Source organism: Branchiostoma floridae, chromosome 8 (assembly GCF_000003815.2).
Source record: "Branchiostoma floridae strain S238N-H82 chromosome 8, Bfl_VNyyK, whole genome shotgun sequence".
NCBI classification, from domain to species: Eukaryota; Metazoa; Chordata; class Leptocardii; order Amphioxiformes; family Branchiostomatidae; genus Branchiostoma; species Branchiostoma floridae.
In genome coordinates, this window is record NC_049986.1 from 25,554,479 (window position 1) to 25,561,452 (window position 6,974).

At 44.7% G+C, this 6,974-nt stretch overlaps 1 long non-coding RNA gene across 2 annotated transcripts; it reads left to right on the forward strand.

The window, feature by feature from the left end:
- The first annotated feature begins 2,910 nt into the window (after positions 1 to 2,910).
- Positions 2,911 to 6,515, forward strand: LOC118421430. 2 transcript variants are annotated; one of them, XR_004831834.1, is made up of 3 exons: positions 2,911 to 3,267; positions 3,895 to 4,016; positions 5,107 to 6,515. It is a non-coding gene; the product is annotated as an uncharacterized LOC118421430 (long non-coding RNA). The 2 variants fall into 2 exon arrangements; XR_004831833.1 differs by having other exon boundaries at positions 2,913 to 3,267; positions 3,890 to 4,016.
- Positions 6,516 to 6,974: the final 459 nt, after the last annotated feature.

Genomic DNA, 6,974 nt, shown 5'->3' on the forward strand with positions numbered 1-6,974 from the left:
TGTACAGAACACCACACCGCCCTGAGATAAGAGTTATCCCAGGGCGAGGGTACCCGCAGTGTACAGAACACCACACCGCCCTGAGATAAGAGTTATCCCAGGGCGAGGGTACCCACAGTGTACAGAACACCACACCGCCCTGAGATAAGAGTTATCCCAGGGCGAGGGTACCCACAGTGTACAGAACACCACACCGCCCTGAGATAAGAGTTATGTCAGGATGGGGGCACCCAAAGGGTACAGAACACCACACCGCCCTGAGATAAGAGTTATCCCAGGGCGAGGGTACCCACAGTGTACAGAACACCACACCGCCCTGAGATAAGAGTTATCCCAGGGCGAGGGTACCCACAGTGTACAGAACACCACACCGCCCTGAGATAAGAGTTATCCCAGGGCGAGGGTACCCACAGTGTACAGAACACCACACCGCCCTGAGATAAGAGTTATCCCAGGGCGAGGGTACCCACAGTGTACAGAACACCACACCGCCCTGAGATAAGAGTTATGTCAGGATGGGGGCACCCAAAGGGTACAGAACACCACACCGCCCTGAGATAAGAGTTATCCCAGGGCGTTGGTACCCGCAGTGTACAGAACACAACACCGCCCTGAGATAAGAGTTATCCCAGGGCGAGGGTACCCACAGTGTACAGAACACCACACCGCCCTGAGATAAGAGTTATCCCAGGGCGAGGGTACCCACAGTGTACAGAACACCACACCGCCCTGAGATAAGAGTTATCCCAGGGCGAGGGTACCCACAGTGTACAGAACACCACACCGCCCTGAGATAAGAGTTATCCCAGGGCGAGGGTACCCACAGTGTACAGAACACCACACCGCCCTGAGATAAGAGTTATCCCAGGGCGAGGGTACCCACAGTGTACAGAACACCTCACCGCCCTGAGATAAGAGTTATCCCAGGGCGAGGGTACCCACAGTGTACAGAACACCACACCGCCCTGAGATAAGAGTTATGTCAGGATGGGGGCACCCACAGGGTACAGAACACCACACCGCCCTGAGATAAGAGTTATCCCAGGGCGAGGGTACCCACAGTGTACAGAACACCACACCGCCCTGAGATAAGAGTTATCCCAGGGCGAGGGTACCCACAGTGTACAGAACACCACACCGCCCTGAGATAAGAGTTATCCCAGGGCGAGGGTACCCACAGTGTACAGAACACCACACCGCCCTGAGATAAGAGTTATCCCAGGGCGAGGGTACCCACAGTGTACAGAACACCACACCGCCCTGAGATAAGAGTTATCCCAGGGCGAGGGTACCCACAGTGTACAGAACACCACACCGCCCTGAGATAAGAGTTATCCCAGGGCGAGGGTACCCACAGTGTACAGAACACCACACCGCCCTGAGATAAGAGTTATCCCAGGGCGAGGGTACCCACAGTGTACAGAACACCACACCGCCCTGAGATAAGAGTTATCCCAGGGCGAGGGTACCCACAGTGTACAGAACACCACACTGCCCTGAGATAAGAGTTATCCCAGGGCGAGGGTACCCACAGTGTACAGAACACCACACCGCCCTGAGATAAGAGTTATCCCAGGGCGAGGGTACCCACAGTGTACAGAACACCACACCGCCCTGAGATAAGAGTTATCCCAGGGCGAGGGTACCCACAGTGTACAGAACACCACACCGCCCTGAGATAAGAGTTATCCCAGGGCGAGGGTACCCACAGTGTACAGAACACACCACCGCCCTGAGATAAGAGTTATCCCTGGGCGGTGGTACCCATAGTATACAGAACACCACACCGCCCTGAGATAAGAGTTATCCCAGGGCGAGGGTACCCACAGTGTACAGAACACCACACCGCCCTGAGATAAGAGTTATCCCAGGGCGAGGGTACCCACAGTGTACAGAACACCACACCGCCCTGAGATAAGAGTTATCCCAGGGCGAGGGTACCCACAGTGTACAGAACACCACACCGCCCTGAGATAAGAGTTATCCCAGGGCGAGGGTACCCACAGTGTACAGAACACCACACCGCCCTGAGATAAGAGTTATCCCAGGGCGAGGGTACCCACAGTGTACAGAACACCACACCGCCCTGAGATAAGAGTTATCCCAGGGCGAGGGTACCCACAGTGTACAGAACACCACACCGCCCTGAGATAAGAGTTATCCCAGGGCGAGGGTACCCACAGTGTACAGAACACCACACCGCCCTGAGATAAGAGTTATGTCAGGATGGGGGCACCCAAAGGGTACAGAACACCACACCGCCCTGAGATAAGAGTTATCCCAGGGCGAGGGTACCCACAGTGTACAGAACACCACACCGCCCTGAGATAAGAGTTATCCCAGGGCGAGGGTACCCACAGTGTACAGAACACCTCACTGCCCTGAGATAAGAGTTATGTCAGGATGGGGGCACCCAAAGGGTATAGAACACCTCACCGCCCTGAGATAATAGTATTGGGGACAGAGCATACAAGTTGAACACAGTCATCATTACCAGTCCACTAGCTTTTTAGGCCTTGAGTGAAATTGTAGGTGTAGTTCATTCATGAATGAGTCTCTATTAATAAGTATTTTACCATGATTGTTTACCATACTCAGAATTACATAACGGGCCCCTTATATATTTATGAAGAAAAATGCTTCAGTTAAAACTCAAGACAGTTCACAATCACAGATCTTATGTATTTATAATAAAGCTACACAGTTTGTGATAAATAACAAAGGTCACAGCTTTTAGTTAAAACAACTCTAAAATCTACAGTGAAAAATCCAAAAGATAACAGGTCAATCTTTAAACAGATGCTGTAAAGCAAACTTAAATCTAACCAAGGAAGGAAGGCCTTATAAGCTTTACACATTGTGTCACAAATGTCCCTCAATTGTCTTCATGCTGTATTGGGTCCTAAAAGGTCAACTTCTGACCTCAGGGTCAACATCCTAAAGGCCACAGAAATACTACGATCTGATTGGACCGTCGGAAACGCATGCGCACCATGCGGGCGGGATAATTACAAAAAGTCGTTACGAGATATGAGATCAGACATGACTACGGGGTTTTACGTATCGCTTTCTACGCTACAAATGGCACAAGGAGTCTGCTATGGTCGGTCAGCAATTTGGGAGAGGCTTGTGAGTGTAGGGGGAATATGGTGTAAGCTCAAACGGACGGAAAATTATCGTGAATGATGTTTTAGTTGTACGTTTGGCGGCCGCCCCCCTCCCACCCTGGGCGGCGCACCCCTCCCGCAGGATCCAACGTGTACTTCGGTGAGTAGAAAATATATAGACTGTGCTTGCCTTTCAGTGTGCTTCGTTTTTTAAGCAAGAAGTAGGTTCGCTTTTGCTTTTCCCACTTGTTTTGTTATTGACATGTAATCGTTAGAAACAAATTTGTCTCCAACTAACCTGCCCCCCTCCCCCATTTAATAGGAAAATGTATTGGACAACAGGCATTTCGTATCTGGTTTTATGATACAAAACAGCAACAGCACTTGATGGGTGAATAATTTTGCGTTGATAAGAGAATCAATTTGCAGTTACGTACATACTGTTAAACTTGAAACCAGTAGGATTAAATTAATGCTTCCAAATGATTATTTATATTTTATAGATTATACTAGTACTATACATATTTAAATATATTTATTCATGTATTCGTTCAAATCATGGCTGGCATCACACAGCCAAGGCTGTCGATCTAGTTGTGACTATTATTATCAAGGGCTAACCTTTAACAATTTGAACACTGTTCAGTAACTGACAGTTGTTTGGTCACTAATTTGATGACTATTATATTTAAGGTATGGATTTAAGTCACGGTGTGTATGTATTAAATTCAGGGATGGCTGGATCTGATTGTGTCATTATTTCCCTTTTTATATGCCTCCAGTACAGCTGCAGTAGATACCTCCTTCAGACATGCAGCACAAGTTGTGAGGGTGGATAGCCAGAAGTAAAGCAAGCATCAGCCAGAAGTTTAGCTGCTGAGTACTTCAATGCTGCTACACACTCCATAGGTAAGCCTCAAAACTACAGTCCTGCATGACCAATATCATCATTGGCACACTTCAGTGTTTACCGAGGCAGGCCGTTATCATGATTCTGCTTAGTCTGGTTTTAGTTAGTTGTTGTGATGGGACGAGGCACAACTACCCCAGTTATGTCAAAATCGTGTGACATGTTCCTTGATTGCTGTGTATATATTTTTTTTATTTGTGTCATACCTGATAACATTTGATAGGGGTGTTCCAGACCGGATGATGATTTTCCGTATCACACAGGCTTTTTATTTGTGTTAGACAGGTTTCCATCAATTGAATAGAACATACTCCACTCAAGCGAAGGGAGTTCTTTTGTTGCGAATTTTTCTGGAATTGATGTTATTTAAAGAATAGAGTTGTTGGCACCGTGCAGGTTGAAACAATGCAGCGAGTTTTATCCTTTTTACGAGTAGTTTAGCAATTAAATTGGGAGTTTTACGACCTGGATATGATATACATGTATAGAATACAACACGGAGTATTCTGTATCACCTAAGGTACCAGGATCACCCGAAGGCCGGAGGGTGATCCGACCCGTAGGAGGGGTGGGACCGAGGATGATGTGAAATACACCATGTTTTATTTTATTTGTAACATACCTACCTGAGAAAACACAAGTTTCGATGCAAAACGCGCCAGAAGTTTAAAAAAATTTGGTGTCCTCGAACAAAAACAGTTACAGCAGCAATAATAACGTCTGAATCAGGTATTCGAATTTTAGACCACGCCGCCCTCGGTGTGGGTAGAGTACGTTTGAAGTGTTCGATGGAAGCCTGTGTGATACAGCTTTTCATTGCCCGGTCCGTATCGACCAATATCGTGGCCCAGGTATGACGACATGAAATTTACATGAAAAATACAACACAATGTATTCGGCATTACTCTCAGTCCCAGCCCTCCCACGGGTCGGATCGCTTGACCCAGTCAGGCTGGTACACCATGTTGTTGTATTCTATATTTATCAATTTTCAGTACACATGGGGACTACCCTTCAGTTGCAAATTTAAATAGGCTAGATTTCCACACATAGATTTATATTCTGTGATACTTTTGTTTTATCATGTAGGAACTGACTCACCACACAAAGGACTCCAAACTCATGCCAAGAAGTTCAGCATTCAGACACAGAAGAAGGCAGCCTGTGCTTGTTTGGACCCTACACGGAGTGCTTCGCAGCAGTGGACTTGAATATAGATGACAAGAGGATGTCTGTACGCAGTTCCACAGAATGTACTAGTAACTCAGGTGTTCACAGTTTGGCTGGACTTTAAAAGTTTACTCATCTGTATTTCAATATCTTTATTGACAACAACTTTGTTCTTTTATGTGATTGCTGTTAACCTAAGGGCCACTAAAATCTTCATAGCTTTGAAGACTTCCAGTATGAAGCAAATTGTGTTTCACTGTTGTGTGATTGTATGAACCGTGTGATTATGATACATTTTACATAATTGTCAGAATTACATTGTACCTACACAGGTCCCATACAATATGCTTGTACCTGCATATACAGGTGGTATTTTGAGCCCTGACATGCATCTGACCCTCACCCTTCTCCAAAGGAAATGGATTTCTTAGCCAGATCACTGGGTTGTTTTTAATCTGTTATGAACTTATTAATTCCCCAGTCTATGAAGTTTCGAAAATGATGAATTGTTGCTTGAATAAACATGTAGCATCACATGATGCTAATACTAGTAATAGGATCATGTTGGCAAAGTGTAAAACAATACAGGCCCCATTAAATGTTACATAAGTCTTTCATAGGTCATTAATGCACTGCATTTCAGTGTCATGTTACTGTTTCTTTCATTCATCTTGATCATAGTTGCACATTTTGCTTTTTACATTTGTTAACAGTGACAGCATAGTTTGGATGTTGCACACAATATATGATACAACTGTTACAGTACACAGTAAGTACATTGCAAATTCTTAACTGAGTGCTTATTGTAGTCTCCAACTTCCAAGCAGACATGTCAGCTTGTCCAAGTAGGGACAAATAAGTTTCCATGGGATTTCTGTCCTTTGTAGTCTATTCAGTTATCTGCCTGCCAGTTGGTTCACTCCTATTACTCAAGTCCCCTATTAGTATTTGACCAAGCCAGAGTCTGGTAGAGACTGGGCTAATTGCAGATGAAATGTGATGGGCAAATAGTGTATGGCAAAAATATTGTATATAATTTCTAAAGCCTGTTTGTCAGTGCACAATGACGGAGACTGATGATAGGTTTAGATAGTGTGTGATGATAAAATACTTTCTTAAATATCATCCATGATAAAAGCTGCTTGTAACTGATCAGCTTGTACACAGGACAGTTGACCAATGTTCAATCATGCTATTAACATTAGCTATATAGCTTATAAGAAAAGGCCACAATTGTATATCTGTTATTTATCTGTTTACCCTTTAGAAATCCTAACTGTCATTGTTGATATGTTTATCCAATAAATAATGCTGAGTTTGGCCACAAATCGTGTTATGATTCAAAATCATGGGTAATTCTGGGGAGTAATCGGTTAACTACCGGCTAAATGTGGGTAAAGGGGGGCATATGATATTATTCTGGTAAAGGTTGTATAAATCCAAGGTAAATACAGCTAAATGTGGGTAAAGGAGGATAAATATAGCATTGAATATTCTGGTAAAGGTATGTATACATCCAAGGTAAATATGGGTAAATACAGCTATATGAGAAATAATCCGCATGGTAAATGTCGGTAAATGCGCAAAATATATGAGAAATACCTCGTACGGTAAATCTCGGTAAACGCATATTTACACGAACCTGGTAAATGTGGGTAAATCAGGCAAACATTACCCGCTATACCATGCGGGTAAATGCCTGGTATATTTGCACCTTTACCGGCGGGTAAATGTCGATAAATCCCTGGTAAATCTAAACTTTACCCGGCTATACATCGCATTTACCA